This window comes from Vigna unguiculata, chromosome 6 (assembly GCF_037176805.1).
Source record: "Vigna unguiculata cultivar grain cowpea cultivar isolate G323 ecotype 2 chromosome 6, ASM3717680v1, whole genome shotgun sequence".
Taxonomy (NCBI): domain Eukaryota; kingdom Viridiplantae; phylum Streptophyta; class Magnoliopsida; order Fabales; family Fabaceae; genus Vigna; species Vigna unguiculata.
Window position 1 is genome coordinate 10,496,506 of NC_140797.1, and position 21,209 is coordinate 10,517,714.

A 21,209-nucleotide genomic window follows, 5' to 3' on the forward strand; every position below is an offset into this window, starting at 1 on the left:
ATTTCCACTTTAAAAATTGACTCACAACATGATGACTGTAATGTAATACAAAAGTGGGAAGTATTGAAAAAATATGTGGGGAGTGGTATTGAAGATTTTGATATAGTAATTTCCAATTTAAATATGGAGTACATACTTTATTGTCTAAATAACATGATGACCTTCTAGTAATGCAAGTTCAATTTCACTCCCTAAATACTGAATATTCGATTATTTTCATTACTTGGATTTTATATAAAAATTAACAGTAAATAACTGAATCCATAAGTGGAAAGTACTGACTAAATATGTGGGGAGTGGTATTGGGGATTTTGGTCAAGTAATTTCCAATTTAAATATGGAGTACATACTTATTTCTCAAAACAATATGATGACCTTAATGTAATACAAGTTCAATTGCACTCCTTGAATACTGATTACTCGATTATCTTCATTACTTGGATTTTTTTATAAAAAATAACAAGAAATAACTGAATCCATAAGTGGGGAGTACTGACTAAATATGTGGGGAGTGATATTGAAGATTTCGGTCCAGTAATTTCCAATTTAAATATGGAGTGCATACTTTATTCTACAAACAACATGACGACCTTAATGTAATGCAAGTTCAATTTCACTCCCTAAATACTGAATATTCGGTTATCTTCATCACTTGAATTTTATATAAAAATTAACAGTAAATAACTAAATCCATAAGTGGGGAGTACTGATTAAATATCCAGGGAGTGATATTGAGAATTTTGGTCAAGTAATTTCCAATTTAAATATGGAGTACATACTTTATTGTCCAAACAACATGATGACCTTAATGTAATAAAAGTTCAATTCCATTTCCTAAATACTAAATATTCATTTATCTTCATTACTTGGATTTTATACAAAAATTAACAGTAAATAACTAAATCCATAAGTGGGGAGTATTGATTAAATATGTAACGAGTGATATTGAGGATTTTGGTCTAGTAATTTCCAATTTAAATTTGGAGTACATACTTTATTGTCCAATCAACATGATGACCTTAATGTAATAAAAGTTCAATTCCATACCCTAAATAATGAATATTTAGTTATATTCATTACTTGGATTTTATATAAAAAATAACAGTAAATAACCAAATCACAAAGTGGGGAGTACTAACTAAATATGTGGGGAGTGGTATTGAGGATTTTGTTCTAGTAATTTCCAATTTAAATATGGAGTACATACTTATTTCTCAAAACAAAATGATGACCTTAATGTAATGCAAGTTCAATTGCACTCCCTAAATACTCAATATTCGATTATCTTTATTACTTGGATTTTTTATACAAAATAACAGTAAATAACTGAATCCATAAGTGGGGAGTACTAACTAAATATGTGTGGAGGGGTATTCAAGATTTGGGTCTAGTAATTTCCAATTTAAATATGGAGTACATACTTTATTGTCCAAATAACATGATGACCTTAATGTAATTCAAGTTCAATTTCACTCCCTAAATACTAAATATTCGGTTATCTTCATCACTTGAATTTTATATAAAAATTAACAGTAAATAACTAAATCCATAAGTGGGGAGTACTGATTAAATATGCAAGGAGTGATATTGAGGATTTTGGTCAAGTAATTTCCAATTAAAATATGGAGTACATACTTTATTGTCCAAACAACATGATGTCCTTAATGTAATAAAAGTTCAATTCCATTCCCTAAATACTAAATATTCAGTTATCTTCGTTACTTGAATTTTATATAAAAATTAACAGTAAATTACTAAATCCATAAGTAGGGAGTACTGATTAAATATGTAGGGAGTGATATTGAGGATTTTTGTCTAGTAATTTCCAATTTAAATTTGGAGTACATACTTTATTGTCCAAACAACATGATGACCTTAATGTAATAAAAGTTCAATTCCATTCCCTAAATACTGAATATTCAGTTATCTTCATTACTTGGATTTTATATAAAGATTAACAGTAAATAACCAAATCACAAAGTGGGGAGTACTGACTAAATATGTGGGGACGGGTATTGAGGATTTTGTTCTAGTAATTTCCAATTTAAATATGGAGTACATACTTATTTCTCAAAACAACATGATGACCTTAATGTAATGCAAGTTCAATTTCACTCCCTAAATACTAAATATTCGATTATCTTCATTACTGGGATTTTATATAAAAGTTAACAGTAAATAACTAAATCCATAAGTGGGGAGTATTGATTAAATATGTAGGGAATGATATTGAGGATTTTTGTCTAGGAATTTCCAATTTAAATATGGGGTACATGCTTTATTATCCAAACAACATGATGACCTTAATGTAATACAAGTTCAATTTCATTCCCCAAATATTGAATATTCGGTTATCTTCATTACTTGGATTTTATATAAAAATAACAGTAAATAACTGAATCACAAAGTGGGGAGTGGTATTGAAGATTTTGGTCTAGAAATTTCAAATTTAAATATGGAGTACATACTTTGTTGTCCAAACAACATGATCACCTTAATTTAATGTAAGTTCAATTCCACTCCCTAAATACTGAATATTCGGTTATCTTCATTACTTGGATTTTGGTCTAAAAATTTCCACTTCAAAAATGGGGTTCAAAGATTATTGTCCACAAACCATGATGACTTAATTGTACTGCAAAATGATTTCCATTACCTAAGTACTCATTTTTGGGGAATATTCATTACTTGGGTTTTTTTGTTAAAGGAACCATCAATAACTGATAACATAAGTTGGGATTATTGACTAAAAAAGTGGGGACTGATGATCAACATTTTGGACTTTTCTACAGTTTTTCATTGAAGTTACAACTAAGGTGTCAGAAAAAGATCCTTACGGTGACCCTTATTTGATACAAAATTATTTTAATGACCAAAACATAGAACATTGAATTTTATTGTTGCTTGTCATTCTTCAAATTGCTACCTCAATGACTAATTACATAAGTAGGGAGTATGGCTTAATTTAATAGGTAGTCATGATCAATTTATGCAGTATTTCATGGTTGATATTTTGTTCATTTTATGCAATATTTTGCTGAAAATCACCTAAAATACACTACCACGATATGTGGTTGCTGAAATGAGACAAAATATTCAAGCAATATTTCATGGTTTTTGGGGACAACTATAGCATTACTTGGGGAGTTCTATTCAATATCACCACATACTTTTACAACCCTATTTTCATGACAAGTAATATATAAAGAACCTTACTTCCATATCTATAACAATTAGATGGCCACAACTGTTCTTCTTAGTAAAAGCATAAACACAAGAAATCTGGACATACATTTCCATCTAATAAGGCATCAAATAAAATTGTCCTAAAAAGTTGAGTTGTGAGGGTGTTAGAGGGCTGGGAGAAGGTCTAAGGGGGGTGATTAACGTTGGAGCAAAGAGGAACGTTAGTGGATCATATTTTAACGTGATTTCCAGGTTAGGGGAAGCTAACCTTTTGCGTGTTTTTTTTTTGTATGTATGGCTGCTTATTTGTCTTAAAGAAGCTTTGATCTTGTCCCCGTTCTCTTTATCTTTTGTTAATCGACGAATAAAGTTTTGAAGCATTTGCATGTGTACGGAATGATGGTGTGTATTGTTTCTGTAGTGGTTTCCTTTCCCTATGATTCTATGAGAGAGTGCATCTTATGGTGTATGCATACATTATTTTTGACTTTCCATTCCCAGGCGCAGTGGCGTTGTCAGATTTGCTTATTTTCTCCTCTGATGCGTAAGGTTTTCCAAATGTAGCGAGTGTTGTCATTGTGTGTATAAGTGCGTGGATTTTCCATACCATGTTTCTAGGTTAATTTAGGGTTATTCATGATAGTGCATTTGTTATGAAAAGATGAAGAGTGTTGTGTGGTTTCGTTTCTGATAAATGTAACCATCATTGAATGGAGGCGTGGTACTGTTTTCTCATTATGGTGTTTTTTAATCCATTTCTTTCAGCTTGTCAGGCCAATTGTTTTTTTTTCTTTGAGAAACACAATTTATAATTTAGAATTACTCATTTAATTATAACTCCCATATAAGGAGTTTTTTGTTCTCACATGAAAGCACTTTGTTTTCCTTATAATAGAATATTCTTGTTAGGGGAAGGATTTTATCTGTTGGTTGATATTGTGTCTTTTATTATTTTGTTTCAGGAAAGGCATTGCTTTCAAAGCATATAAAAAAAAGAAAAAGAAAAAAAATGATTTTAAAAGGGTTAAAATTGTGACATTGATATTATTTATACATTTATTTAAGAAATGAAATTTATGCCAATTTCGTCGTGGGTTCTAGCATTAGTAAATGTAAAGAAAAATATGCATATGAATTTGATGTATACATCAATTTTTAATAGCTATATAAATGTAAAGTTATAAATAAATGATTTTATGTTTTATTTATTTCTCATTTCTTTTGCATGATTAGTAAATGCCATTTACAAAATACCTTCATTGCTTTTGGTATGCACGTGATGAGACCAAAGTGACAACCAACCAATCGGGTTTAGTTTTCACTTCTAAATTATGATATTCTTTTAAAGTTTTGAACCTTGACTTTTGCAGTTGTGATTACTATTTTTTATGGTGCAAACATGTAGTATGCTAAATGGATTTTGTTTGCTGTATCAGGGAATGATCTGATGATGCAATTATTTTATCATGTTATTTCGTTTGGGAAGTTTCTGTTGTTCTAAGTGTGGCAACGCTGGGTTCCTTTTGTTTCTTTCATATCACATGTTTCTTGAATTCATAGAAGACCATAGCCACATGTACTGTGTTACTTTCTTCAAACTTGAGTGTAGAACACACGTAAGTTTTGGTTCCTTATTCTCATTCTTTTATTTGGTATCTTATATCACACATTTAGTTGCATGGATGTGGATAGCTCTTTGGGTTTCAAATCATGTTTCATATATCCTATTATTTTAAGATCACATGTATGGGTTTGGATTCCAATTTCTGTGAAGCATGTTATTTGGGTGTAGGTATATGGGTGTTTCCAGAATTTGACTAAATTGGGGATGTGAGAATGCTATGTATGAAACATTATTTACTGAATTTTACGAGATTCCATGCGTATGAGTTATTCTTAAATCTTTGTCATTAATGATTAAACAAATTGGACTGCGATGGAGGATTCTATGTAAGATTAGGTCATTTTATAAGTGTGAATCTATGTTAATGAATTTTGGATGTATGTATGAGTGCGTTATCGCCTAGGAACGCAGGTGTTGCGCCAGGCAGTTTCGGTGTAAAGTTAGACTGCGATGGAGGATTCTACATAACTTTGGATGAAGGTTTTGAGATCATGACTTGTTAGGCAGATACTGCCTATAATTCCTAGAGGTAGTCGATCAAACATTGTACATGCAACAATTAATGCATCATACCTATGGTAGAATTGCCAAGTATTGACATTGACCAATAACATAAGACTATTATAACCAGGTTTACAAACAAGTACAACACCAGAAATTCAACAGTTTTCTAATTTGGATTGTGAAACTTGGTGATGGTATGTTATGTGAACCAAATAATGGTGTACTTGATTTTGAAATATCACCAGAATTTTGGGTTTTTTACTTTAATGATCCAATCAAAGTGATAATATTAGGCACATATCCTCATCTACTAGAAAACTATAACAATGGTAATTTCTTGTAGAGTAAAGCAATATTGGCTAGTAGAATCGAGACAATTGAAGAAATCAACCAATACATATTATCTTTAATTCCTAGTAAATATGTTTTTTATTAGCCACTTATCTTATATATTCAATACGTATTATATGTCCACTAGCTAATATTAATAATGCTTTCCAGGAAGAGAGAAGGAATACCTAAGTGCGGATTCAATTGATAAATCTGATAATTCAGTTAATGATGACTATGATGCCATTACTCTAGAATTCCTAAATTCATTGACTACGTCAGGATTACCAAGTTATAAAATAACACTCAAAATCAAAGCACCTATAATGCTTATAAGAAACTTGGATCAAGTTGAGGGACTGTGAAACATAAGCAAATAATTATCACAAGATTGGAAAAACATGTAATAGCAACAAGGATTATAACTGAAAAAAAGGAAATGAGGTTTATATTCCACATATGTCCATGTCTCCATCTTAATCTCCATGGCCATTCAAGCTAATCCGAAGACAACTTCCAATTATGTTATCTTATGTCATGACTATAAATAAATCTCAAGGGCTATCATTGTATTAAGTTGGATTATACTTGCAACCACAATCTTCTACAACAAATTATAAAGGATTGTCTTGGATTTGGAGTGAAATTCGTCTAGAACGAAAATGGGTATGAACCCTAGAACAAATGGGGGAAACTGGAGGACGTCGATTGGGGATTTTTGCAGAATAGGAGGAAATCACACCACTTGGAGGAGATTCCAAGATAAGTGAGTAAGATCTGCCACTTTGAATTGGAGATTCAAAGATAAAGATCGGTGGTTCTGAGGAGAACCTCGAGATTTAAGAGAAAACTCACTGTTTCATAAAACTCAAATCTGAATACAAATGTGTCTCACATGGGCTTATATACTATGGGCCGAAACACCAAAATGCCCAACACAACTAAAGGTCTGATAAAGCCCAAACAAAAACATTACAAAAAAATTATAAAAGAGTTCTTATTCTACGATGTGAAGCTAATCTGAGATCTATTTGAAGGTCTTGGGCATGATTCCATCAATTGCTCTAAAATCCCCGTGACGATCCCGAACCACGCCTCCATCATTGTCTCCGGGTTGGAGAAAATTCGACCTCAAATTTTAAATTACCTACAACCAAACACACAAACATAAGTGCTAAAAGCACACACAACCAGAATAGTCCAAAGACAGAAATAAAATGCTATAAAAAATGAAATTGGAATCATAGAAGAGGCCAATCTCTCATTATCAAGGTGCTTGGAGATTGTCCTCCAGGATCAAAGATAAACCTGCAGAACACATGAAAGAGTTTAAACACAACTATATTATCCACAGTGAAACAAAAAGGAAAACAACCCCTAGTAATTAGAATAGAAAAAGAGTGTCCCTGAAATACCTTAGGATTTGCATGATAGGACAAACACATAAGTAGATGATTAAAGTCGGGTTCATGTTTTGCACATGTTGTTGCTGCCTTTTCTATCATATTTTCTTCACCCCACTACTTATGCCATTGCTCCTTAATGTATAAGTCTTCCTTAGGCATTAAGACAAAAGGGGAGGGGTTAGTAAGTGTTACCAATGAAAATGCAAAATCATGATGTGAATGGGGTCAACAATTTAATGCATTATCATCCCCCTTTAAGGATTTCATCTCAACCATGCATGTCAGGGGTATGAGGAGAGACTCCTTCTCGTGTTTCTCTCTTTGTTCTTCTTTTGCTTCTTTTTCCTTTTCTCGTCTCTCTTTCTTCTTTTTCTCTCTTAGCTCATACTCTTTTATTTCTATTAGCGCTTTCTTCCCTTGTTCCCTTTCCAAATTTTCCACTTGTCTTTCTTTCTCCAACATCTCAAATTGTTGGAGTCTCATTTGTACTCTCGCCTCTCTTGCTCTAACTCTTTCTTTGAGCTCTTCCTTTTTTTGTTCTATTTCTCTCATCTCTAGCTCTTTTCTCTCTTTTAACTTTCTTTCTTGTCTTGCCTTTTCCCACATTTCCTTTAGTGTTCTTTCCGCATTTTCTCTCTCCCTTTGTCCTTGTTGTCCTTGTTTGACTTCGAGCTTTTTTCTAACACCCCTCTTCACCTCTTTCAAGTATATAATGTAATCTTGGAGTTCCTGAAGAGTCATGTACTTAGCGTTCCAATTAGAACATTGATAATTTTTTTGTCCATAACTTTCACACTTGGTGCACCTAATAGCACTTGTTTTGTCTTCTAAGATTCCCAAGTTTGCTATTCAACCTGATAATTTTACACACAATGAAGTTGATATCTTCTATCAAGGTCCAACGTGTATGGAAAATTCTGGAGTGCTCAAAATTCCTAATTACTACAATGAAAGAGAGGAAACAAGAACTAACACAAAACACAGTAAGTGGTTAGCAAAAGAAATGTAGATAAAGTTATCAAATGGGCCTCACCACTCCTTACATGTTTACACTCAATTCCACTCGTGTTTCACTCTCAAAGTGTATTCACTCGTTTTCAAGTTCCTGTTCAATTCTTTAAAGAACCTCCAATCAACCCATCAAGAATTCAACTCAAAGTGAAAGATGTAACGGATCTAAGCTCAACTCAGGAGGCCAAGGAAAGAAAACTCTAAGACAAAACCAAGGAAATTTGAAGACAAACTAAAAAACACCAAAATCAAGAAATGGCTAAACCAAAGGGACTAAATATGTGACAAAACTAGGACTATGACAATGAGAAAAGCATTTTATAAGACAAGAGTAATCTAAACAGTCTATTTAGAATTACTATTGGAAATGTGAAACAAAATACTCAAGCTAAATTGTGATGAATAATTTAAACTCCCAAGCGCAATACTTCCAACAACTTAGCCCAAGGTACATTGTCCCACAACACAAGAATCCAAGGAAAATCAAACTCAAAAAGGAAAAGTGATAGATAATGTGATGAAGGCGTGACCACCTCCTTAGAAGCTCCCTCAAGAAGGATCACTAAAAGCATGTCTAGAGGGAGTCTTCTATTCCATCAACTTTATCTTTCTTTTACATTACTTTAGTTTGAATTCCCTAAGTTGGTTTCTAGTTAACTTATTTTGGTTAACTTGTTGACTTTGACCCAAAGTTGACCTTTGACCAAGATTAGATTAACTTAAACCAACATGTTAATCCTTGTTTGTCTTGTTTTGTAGGTAATTAGGAGAAAGTAGAGCATGGCTAGGTGGCACATGATGATTGGAGCACATGGATGAAGTGGAAGAGAAAGGAAAGCGAAAAGCATAAAGTAAAAGCAAAAGTAGACATGTACCTTGTCTCCTTTTGCCTTTTCGGTTTATTCCTTAGAAGGCTACTTGGTCTCCTTCCTTTTTGGGCCTAGAATCCTCATGGGAATGCATCCACCAACCATATTGCTTCACTTGGCCGAGAATTACATGGCTTAGGTTTTTAGGGTTTGTTAGCTAGTCCATTTTCATGTTTTTGTATTTGCTAAAGGACCCCTATAAACTTCTACTTAAAAGGTGCTCATTGTCTTGTAAAAGGGTTGATCATTTGTTTATAAAAACTTTGTGTTTCAACCATCTCTTTGTCGTGAGCTCTCCTTCTTAGAAGTGAACTCACCTTTGCCTTATCTTGCTTGCAAGTGGCGCACCATCACTCATCTCTAGGGCTTGGTTGGCTTAGATCCCCCCTATGAGTGGCGTGCTTCTTCCATTGTTCATCTTCTATGCTTTTCGTTTTTATTGTTTCTTCTTTACTTTTCTATTTAAGTGTTGTTATTGCCGTGTGTGTTTAAGCTTGAATCCAACTCTCTTTTTCCTTTCATGAGCTTGAGAAATGAACCTTCACATCTAGATAGCTTGCTATCTTAATGTCCAGTGGGAATTTTCAAAAAAGTTTTCTTAAACAACTTCACCATATTCATAACTCTAAAAGAAAACAAGATAATCCTTCATCATAATGGACTCAAGCAAAGATAGAAGTTCAAGAAAAGAGACTTATACTCACAAGAATATTGACCCAGAAATAAGCACAATAGGCACCGTGTATATCCATCATAACAACAACAACTTCAGAATCCCATCGATGGAGCAGTGATAGCAAAGTGCATAATGAACGCCAAAGTGATGAACATCGTGTTGCACTAAATGGGAAAGGACCAAGACTTAATCCCTAGATTGAATCACCTCACCACCAATAGGAACATTTAGCGGCTCCCAGAACGTGCCAATTTTTTTTTCTTGCACTGCTCCAACTCTATTTTTCTCACACAAGCACTTTATGCGTTATATTTGGACCAAAAATTAATCAACCCCTATATAGCTGCTGCATCGCATGGCAAAAAGACTAGAATTGATGCCATTTGCTTGGTTCGATTGCCACCGCTTCAATTCCCAAATAACAATGCACACCGCTTGTAAAAAAAATTTGTGTTGTTGTCAAATTGCAAGGTCCGAGACTGGATGTTGAACATTGTTGTTGTAATGTGGAATTTTTGTGGTTGTGCAAGTTTGGGTTGTTGCCACGCTCCACTCAAATTTCCTGCTGCACTAAAATACCACTAAAGACAAGGCCAACTACAACCCTGCACCAACGGTAACCCTGCACCAAATGCTATTGCTGTGATAATTTCACTTTGCTGCACCGCTTGAGATTTGGCTGATCCTTGCATGATGGTTCCAACTGCTTCCAACTCCAATTTTACGCTATTATGTTACCAATACAAACTGAAAAGGCTTCCACCAACTGGACCAAATGAGAATGACAATGATCGTTGTCAATTTAATAAAGGATGGTGATTGTTGTCCAAGTTGGTTTAAATAAATTGTGTTTCTGTTACACCAGACATTGGAGGCTGAAATAGAATGTTGCAGCTTCTAACTCTCACCAAACACACAATTATCACCATGAAATGCAACACGTAAAAACATATTTGGTTGCTCCAAAAATGGGCCAGCTGCTACCAAAATGCTTAAATCAAATATGGCTGCCATCAATTGAATAAATCCAATTGGTTGTAGTGAGAGTTACAAACACCACTCCAAATATTTTTCTGCATCAATTGAACATTCCGTGATGGTTCCAACCTCAACCTCTTCCAACTCTGATTTCCCGTTGCTTGTTGGCTACACATTCATGGTTGGGTTTGTTGTTTCAACAATTGGACCAAAATAGACCTGGAATGATGGTTGCACATTCACTTTGCACCGCTTTACTACACCAAAGGAACAATCTAATTGCTGCCACAAAATTGCGATCGAGAATACTAGAGAGACCTTGTGGTGAGGACACCTACTTGGCTATTGCCACTCCACCAAATCAAATTCCACTTCCCGATCTGCACACTTCTTGGATCTAATCTAAATTGTGAACTAAATGTAGTCCAAGCTACTTCACGAATTGAAGACGCTGCTAGAAACAATTTTACACCTGGTTACGCACCAAAAATCTTACCTCCACCACTTGAAAATCTGCTTGATTTAGTGTCCTACATTGATTGGACCACACAAAGAAACGTTGTTGTAGCCATCAAATTAGTTACACCGTATACGAATGAAGTTGCTGCACCAAATTAGAACTGAATGAACCCGTACAAGTCTTGGGTGGTCTACGATTGAATAAACCACATTGGTTCCAAGATTGCCACCACATGAACTTGTAAACAAAAAATAGCACAAGCTGCACTTTCTCCAATTGCTCGAAACAAATTCTATTCACTACACCAAGGAATCTAGAAAGTGTTGGCACCGCTTGGACTAAAATTTGTTGCTGTCATTTGCCAGAATTCTCAAAAACCCAGTGCACCAAATTTTTTTCGCTTAAGGGAGAGGCCGATGTCCTGCACCAAAGTGACTAGACCAGTTGTTGTGAATTGCAAGAGGCAAAGGAGGCTGCTGCCAATTCTAGACAATTCAAATTCTTCACTGAATCATTTTCACAAACACATGGGCTGCAACCAAATTTCACCAATTCAATTAACCCAATTGATCTCTAATTGCCACGGATTCGGCCAACACCTCCAATTTCAATTTCTCCACCAAAGATCTGCACTGCACCGAATAAATCTATTGCAAAGTACTGCAGCGATTTAAAGACACGTTCTTGTTGAGCTAATTAATTGGCCCTGAATGAACAACTGCTTCGTAGTTTCTAACCATAGGTACTCGAACGAAACTATCCACCTTAGAATAGAAACCTGCAAATTAATTAGTTCAGATGGAAAATGGGGTGTTTGGGTGGACTCTCCGATGCAAACTAAATTTAGCAGGGATGAGTGAAGCACACAGCTCGTGAAATCCCCTTTCTTTACCTTCTAGTAGAAGGACGATGAGAAAACCACGAAGAGCAAACAAGAACCTTAGACAAAAGAATGTACCACAAACGATTTTGGAAAGAAAATCGAGAAAATCCGAAACGGAACACGAAAAGATTATGAATCGAGCTCTGATTACTAGATGATGAAGGATCGTCTTGGATTTGGGGTGAAATTCGTCTAGAACAAAAATGGGTATGAACCCTAGAACGAATGGGGGAAAATGGAGGACGTCGATTAAGGATTTTTGTGGAACGGGAGGAAATTACGCTTGGAGAAGATTCCAAGATAAGTGAGGAAGATCCGCCACTTTGAATCGGAGATTCAAAGATAAGGATCGGTGGTTATGAGGAGAACCTTGAGACTTGAGAGAAAACTCACTATTTCATAAAACTCAAATCTGAATACAAATATGTCTCACAAGGGCTTATATACTATGGGCCGAAACACCAAAACACCCAACACAACTAAAGGTCTGATAAAGACCAAACAAAAACATTACAAAAAAATTATAAAAGAGTTCCTATTCTACGATCTGAAGCTAATACGGGATCTCATTGAAGGTCTTGGGCATGATTCCATCAATTGCTCTAAAATCCCTATGACGATCCCGAACCATGCCTCCATCAACAAATGTTGTATTCAAAGATTAAAAATGTATAATAGATATGAACTCTATTAACTTAGATATTGTGGACTATCTTGATTATATACTATTTCTACTTTCACCATGGTATAGGAATCTACATTCAAACCTTACAAATTAAAGGCATACTATGTTGTGAAATCCTAACTACCAACAATTTCAAAGTATTACAAATCGACATACAAAGTGTAGAAAAGAAAAATCTTACCAATGAAAAAGCGTAAATATTGATTTCTCTGATTTTGTTTTATGACTTCATTATCTCAGACATCAATGATATAATTTGTCAAACAAAAAGCTCCCTTATCATTTAAAACATGACCAACCATTGTGCCAACCAAGACAATAATAAAGAATGCATTTATGGACTCAACTATGTACTACTATTTTTCTTTACACCACCACAAAGCCAATTCATAAATTATTTTCATTTACACAATCATAAATTACTTTTAAAAATACAAACCACTAGAAACCCAATTCATAAGTTTTTTTTTTTCATTTACACAATCATAAATTACATTTAGAAATACAAATACACTCTTTCCATAACAAATTTATTTGAATAAAGGGTCTGGTTACACATAACCATGAGCCACATTGTAAGGTTATATCAATATAATAATGATGTATTTATATTCAAGTATACAATTCTAAATATTCATATATGCTAATAATAAACATACTTATTACGTATTGCTAATTCATTGATTATTATAATAGATCCAATAAGCTTTACTTCTTTCAAATGTAATTTGATGGTCAATCATTCTCAACCATTGGTAAAATTCCATTAAAAAAAATGTAAACTCATTTTATCATTCATTATTTGCATTAAAGAAAATTTAAAGTTTAGAATATCTTCATTGATTTAAAGAAACACTTCCATACATACCATACTACAACTCCAAACAAAATAAATTGTTTACGTGCGTTGACTTGCACCAAAATATTACCATAATCTTTATATGTCTATGGGTACAATGTAGCAACATTACATTAATACATTCCTACAAAATAATGAATCATTGTTCACAAACAACTACAAAATAAAAAACATTCTAAATTTTATGAACTATGATTAAATTGTCTTCATCGTTTTGAACTTCCAACTTTATATAATAACCAATAGATAAGTTATTCTCAGTGATAAATCTTTTCCATCCGCAACCTAGATAACATCAAATTGGAGCTCTCAACCCATCTGATTGAGCATGGCCAGTACATTCCATTTCCATTAGACAAAATATACTCCTTCTTTGATCTTGACAATGTTGTGGCAATGAAAGAAGCATTAAGGTACTGAAATTAACACTAAAAATGTTATTAAAGAACTACACAATAGAAGACGTAAAAAAATAAGAATACTGTTATTACAAAAGACATAGACAAATACTAGAGAGGATCCAGTAATATCATAATTATTCAAATATTTAACAAAGGAAATATCACCCTCTTGGTCAACACCGTTGATAGGAATAATCATAATACCATAAGAAGAACCAACATTTGCGGTATAATTGATCTCAATTCCTTCTAACAAAAAGGGCCTATACAAACATTCTGGGAAACATAGTTCATATGCAAGTACACTTCATCCTTCATATTATAATAGTTAAACATTTTTCAAACATCACCACGTAAAATAGTTATATCACTCAGTTTGACATCAAACTTCAACTTAAACTTTTAAAAGAAGGATCAATTAGTTCCATCTCCTGACAATAAACAACTTTCTTCTCCCAGAATAGGTGAAAATATGCATCCAAGCAAATGGTAGACTGTATTCACAAAAGTATACAATATTAGATTGAAATTACAAAAATATTACTAACACAGAACAATGATCAATAAGTGTTTGGAAGTTCACATCTAAGGGATATAATTGCACCCGTAAATGACCAAAATCTAGACCATACTAAATCTTCCTCTACAATGACAATATTTCCTAACCTTGGGTATTCGATCTCAGCCCACTCTATGGTTAAAATTCTTAATCGAAAATATCTATCACCATAGAACAAAGTACAAATATAATGCAAATCATCCAATTTATAAAATTCCTCAAAAGTAGATGGTATGCAAAAAATTCCTTTTTTAATCAAGCCCTCCTCAAACTCTAAATTCAAAACATTTCCCATTGGGTTTGTGAAATAGTTTGTCCCAATAGCTAATTTGTTTCCACATTCAACAATAAAACCATCTTCAAAATCTCCACAAACCCCCTACTAATGTGACCCCAACAAGCCCAACATCAAGCCAAGGTACACCTTCAAGTCCAAGCCCATCAAAAGGCCCAATAACAAGGGGCACACTCAAAAAGATCCAATTGGGCTTCATATAAGATGGCCCAAATCCACAAGGGCTTCTTCACACTCTTCACATGGGCCAAGGTGGACTAAGTTGAAGTCAACATTCCTTCCTACACCTCACGGATCCAAGGGATAGGAATGCTTCCTCCTTTTCCAAGGCATCATCCAATGGTCGTGAGCATTGCTCCTTCTCCAAGCCATCTTCCACGACCAACATTGAATGCCTTTCTCATCCAAGGGCTAAGAGTGTTTATGTGTATTTACTTTCATATGAAAGTCTAAATTTTACGCTATTGTAATGACTCTTGAATTTTAAGCAACAGAGGATTAGTGTTGAGAGTACTCCACTCATATTGCCTTTTGAGAGTCAGTTGAGCTAGAGGATTGAATCATCTCCTATAGCCACATTCCTCTATCTTTTCTAAGATAGACTTCATTACTCACATTCACTCCAATTCTGATAACAACCTTTATCCTTTACCTTGCTTTCGCCAACCCACACTCTTCCATGGAGCTCTCTTCTTCAGCTTCATCAAAGGGGTTCCACCATAATGGTATCTAGAGCCACTCAAGCCATTGTTCATCATTTGTGTTGGTTTGAGTAAGGTTTCCTTCCATATCTTGTGCTTTTCTTTTCATTTTCGTATTGTTCATCTTTTTTTTTGTTTCTTCATGTTTCCTTCCTTTTCTACCAATTGTCATTGAGGCTACATGAATCTTGTTGATTAAAATTTCAGTACTCCTTGCTTCAATGGTGAATATGTGTTTTTAGGTTCCATTTTTTTTGTTCCAGCACTTGTTCTTTGATTCCTTGTTGTTTTTTATCATTTTAATCGGTACTAAATCTCCACCAAGAAAGAGCGTTCCTTGCCATAGTAGGCTTCTCTCACAAAAAGATGACCCTGATCTATCAAAAGAGAGCACCTTTTGTACAAGATGTGACATTTTGGGAAGTACATGTTTTCTCATCATGGACCATGAATCTAGTTCTAATTGTTGTAGTACTAGAGTGGTTGAAAAGTTGAACTTAGCTATGTTACTTCATCCTATACCTTACAAACTTCATTGCCTCAATGAAGATGGGGATTTCATAGTTAAAAATCAAGTGAAAATACAATTTTCCATAGAGAACTATAATGATGAAGTTTTATGTGATATTGTTCCCATGAATAATTGTCATATTTTATTAGGAAGATCGTGGCATTTTGAAAGACAAACTATCCATAAAGGTCTTTCTAAAAAAATCACCCTCTATCAAAAGAAAAAGAAATTTATCTTTCATCCTCTTACCCCAACTCAAGTGGTTGCGGATCAAGTACAAATGAAAATCAATAGGGAAAGAGACCAAAAAGAGAAAGAGGAGAAGGAAATAAGAGATAAAGAGGAAGAGGAAAGGAAAGAATATGACAGGGCGTTGAGAGAAAAGAGAGAAAAAATAGAGTTTGAGAAGATGGCGAAAGAGGAAGAAGAAATTCTTCTAAAAAAGGGACTGCTACTGACGACACCTCCCACTCCCACAATTATACTTGACTCAAAAATTTTAAGGGGATTCTTCGAATCTTTTAACTCTTCTCATTTCATCAATCATTCTCTTTTTTTCAACCCACTCACTACTTTTGCTGAGTTTTTCAACCCCATTTTCCTTCCTATTGTTTTAAACTCCTCAAAAGATTTTGAAAAATCATACTTTGAGTTAATGTTACCTAAAAGGTTCGAGTTAACAAGTACACATTTTTTTTTGTGAAGTAGGCCTTGTTAATCATCAAGAAACTTTCAAAAATACAAGACCTTCTTCTTTTGTTCTTTACTTTAGATATGCTCTTGCTCTTGTAAAGAAAACTCTTCAACTTTTGTCTAATAGTTGTCATCATAAGTTTGTACTTGGTTTTGTATCACTTCCCCAACTGGTAAAAGACAAAGAACAAACTCACTTAGTCAATAACATAAGACAACTAAAGGATGTGTTCTTTACAATCACACCTTCTATACATGGTCCTTTTCAAATACTCAAGAAAATTAATGACAATGCTTATCAAATAGACCTTCCTTTTGAGTATGGTGTTCATTCCACTTTCAATATATTTGATTTGATTCCTTTTGTGGGATCCATGGATGATGAACATCAAGATTTGAGGGCAAATCATCTTCAAGGGGAGGGGATGATGTGACCCCAACAAGCCCAACATTAAGCCAAGGTACACCTTCAAGTCCAAGCCCATCATGAGGCCCAATAACAAGGGGCATGCTAAAAAAGATCCAATTGGGCTTCATCCAAGATGGCCCAAATCCACATGGGCTTCTCACACTCTTCACGTGGACCAAAGAAGATGTGAAGATTTGAAGAGGTGTATCAAAGAGCAGTAGAATAGCAATAAGATTAGCCCATTGTTTAAGCCTTGTTTTCCAGAATAATAAGTCAAACAATGTGTAGTTGAATTGCTAAAATTGGGCTTCCCTAAGCCCAATAGGAGATTTGGCCATGAGCTACCAAAGCTCCAAGGTGGACTAAGTGGAAGTTAACATTTCTTCCAACACTTCACGGATCCAAGGGCTAGGAATGCTTCCTCCTTCTCCAAGCCATCTTCCACGGCCAACATTGAATGCCTTTCTCATCCAAGGGCTAAGAGTGCTTACATCTATTTACTTTCATATAAAAGCCTAAATTTTAGGATATTGTAATCACTCTTGAATTTTAAGCAATAGATGCCTAGTGTTGAGAGTACTCCACTCCTATTGCCTTTTGAGAGTCACTTGAGCTAGAGGATTGAATCATCTCCTCTAGCCACCTTCCTCTATCTTCTCTAAAATAGACTTCATTACTCACCTTTCACTCCAATTCCGAGAACAACCTTCATCCTTGACCTTGCTTCCGCCAACCCACACTCTTCCATGGAGCTCTCTTCTTCACCTTCATCCAAGGGGTTCCACCACCTACAACACACATACATGCAAAATGACACATATATAGCTATGCATGTCCAAAAATTTTCCCAAACGATGCATCAAATGCATTTTAACAATCAATGGAATGACAACCCAAGTACTAATGATTCCAAACTCAGGTAACGAAAAACCTAAATAATGTTTAATAACACAACATGAAATGAAAAACTGAAATATAACTTACATCACCCAGATATAACAAACAAATAGAATTTTGGAATAAGTTCTTGAAGCTATATATGTAGGCAGAGGACATCTTCGTCCACAACCACACCAGCGTTAAACCAAGAAACCAAAACACTAATTCTAAACTCCAAAGCGAAAATGAAAGGTTTATTCTAAATACAAAGGTCGAAAAGAATAAAACACTATCTAGAACCTGAAAAAATCTAACTTGAATTTACTGAAAAGATATATTCCCCTACCAATTCACATATCTATTAAATGTTTTCAAGAAACAATAATTAATTATGTCAAAATAAAAAAAAAAACATTTCAATTTCAATCTATTAATAAATACGACAATTAATCAATTCCAGGTTTAATTTGATCCATCCTAATTTTAATAATATCTAATTCTACTATTTATTATATTAATCATATAAACAAAAATATAACATAATGACATTATATGTAATAATCATTTGTGTTCTTGTATGGCTGGAACTAAGCGATTTCAGGAGCCTTAAGCCTTCCTTCTCATTCCCTTTTCTCCTTATCACTGACTCTGATCCACCGTCGGGAGTGGGGTACCTGCAAGCACTCTGATGGTTAAGTCAAAAATAATCTGATATTCTTTATGCACTATATGAGTTCAAGATTAGATACCCCATGTTAGATATTGAATCGTCTCTTAAATTACTTGGCATCAGTCCCGACTTTATTACCTGCAGGGCGGTTTTCTTCCTTCATTAAGCACTAAGGAATCTAATAAATGTCATAACTACCCCAGTCCTTAATACAATGGTAACATCTTCAAATTCCAATTCATGTTGAGCCTTTGAGTTCTTGGGCCTGTATGTTATCTCTTCCATCACTGGAAAGATCCTTACCTCTGCACCGCCAGTCCAGGATGTACCCGGCCCCTTAGGCCAGGATGTACCCGACCCTTTATGTTATGCCAAGATGTGCCTGCTTCCTTGTTGGGTCATGGAACGCACATTGCCCACAGTGACCAAGATGTACACGAACACTGGGCCGGGATGTACGCGTCCATCCACAACAAGTTGGGTCCATCCCTTTTTCTCCCTATCCTCCTTTGATAAGTGCATCTTAATCTGAACAACATCCTCTCCCGCTGTGCACGTGTCCGGGTACATCTCTCCCATGCTTCCCTACTCGATTAATTAGTGGGATGGACACCCTATACAATTTGTTTCAAATATAATTAATATTTATTTATTTTACAAATACAAAATTAAAAAAAGAAAAAACAAAGCACCTGTGCGTTTGCAGGGGTATAACACTGGTTCCTAATAAACAAAGCATTCGTACACTGTCGGCGAAAGAACAATAATATCTGGAAACCATTTAGTATTTTCATTAATTGAAATAAAATATTATCTGCACCTTTTTAATATATGTTTTCAACTGTAAAACATCTGGTATATATCTACCATTCAAATAAAATAAATTTTGTATTGTTTTAACTTATATTTTCAGATTAATTCAAATGTTTAAAATTACGTAACTTGAAACAATCATTTTATTTTAAACCACTGACTTATAAATAATAGTCTTACAAAATTATTAAAGTTGATTCTGATTATAATTAATTTAATTTTCTTTTAGTTAATAAGTATAAAATAATTTATAAATTTGATTTATATTATATAAAACATTACCTCGATTGAATTGATACCCATTACAAGAATAAAATCGGTTTATTAGTTAGTTGTAAATCAACGCTAATCTTTTAATAAATAATGATGATTTAGTCAATATTTATAAAATCTATTTAGTATTAGACATTAAATAAATTAAGACCTGTTTTTTAATAGCATAGATAAAATTTCTTAAAAATGAAATAAATGATCTTTTTTAGCATAAAAATAGTCTATTCCAAATCAAATGAATGAACAAATTGGTTGAAGAGTCACTATTATGAATATGATATCTCCGAAGACGGGTCCAAATTAACATCACGAGTAGTTTCGTCCAAATCAACATGAGTACATCGGTCCAAATTAACTTCACAAGAATGGACAAATAAAATCACTAAAATGAAATCGAAAAAAAAAATTAACCAAACGAGATTCATATGGAAAAAGTACATTAGTTACATTGAAGAAAAATTCAAAATATAGGCACAATCTTTTATCCTATAATTTTATTAAATATGTAAATAAGAAAGACTGTTTTATTTAGATCCTATTTCAATCAAATAAAAACATATTAATTTCTTATAATTACAATATCCTCTTACATGGTACTAGTGATAAAATTTGAGGTGAGTCAACATTTTTTGAAGATGAGGATATTATTCAATGAAGCAGAAGGGGATTGATCTCTAATAAGTTACTAAGATAGTTTTTTTTGTTGACTATTCTTGAGACTTTATTTTTCTTCATTTACATTCTTGGACTTTACTTTTCTAGTGTTTCAAACATCTTTTGCTTAATTCACTTTCATCGCTAATATTTCCGATACATGAAAATCTTAATTTACATTCACTTAAATTCATAAAATTACACACATTTGTGAAATTTGTCCATAATATAAACTGTTTACACATCAATTTTGTGTTAATTGTGAAATGTTGAATTTAAACACTCTAATTTAGATTGAAACACTTGTTTCGCTGGTCCTATTACAACAATCAATATTGAGTTTATTTCGTTCACTAAAAACATTGAACAAAGCATCAAGTCAAATCTTTGAGAAACAAAGTGGCACTTCTACTGGAACATTTGTGTATTTAGACATTTACACAAAAAGGGCTAGTTCTAAAAGAGGGTTTGTACGATGTATGAATTGATAAGTGGTCGAATCATCATGTCTCAAAGTACATATAGTTCAACAACTTCAACAACTAATTGATCAACGTTACCTCCTTTTAGTAATATTACTCATAATACAAGAGGTCAAAATATAGGAGTTACTAATGGTCAAAACATTGGTAAAAATGCATCTTTGATGGAATCAATGCACTATAAGAATGCGTGGTTTTACTGTCAAAATTATGACGTCGGATCAGTGTAGGACGCAAAATACATCGATCAAGCCCACGCAAAATCGACAGTAATAAAAGTTATTTAGAAACAAAAATTATCGATTCACGTAAATGAAGAAATTATCAATTTTAGATTCTCATCGGTTTAGCCGACGCAAATAAACCAATCACTTGCGTCGGATGGCCCACGCATAAAA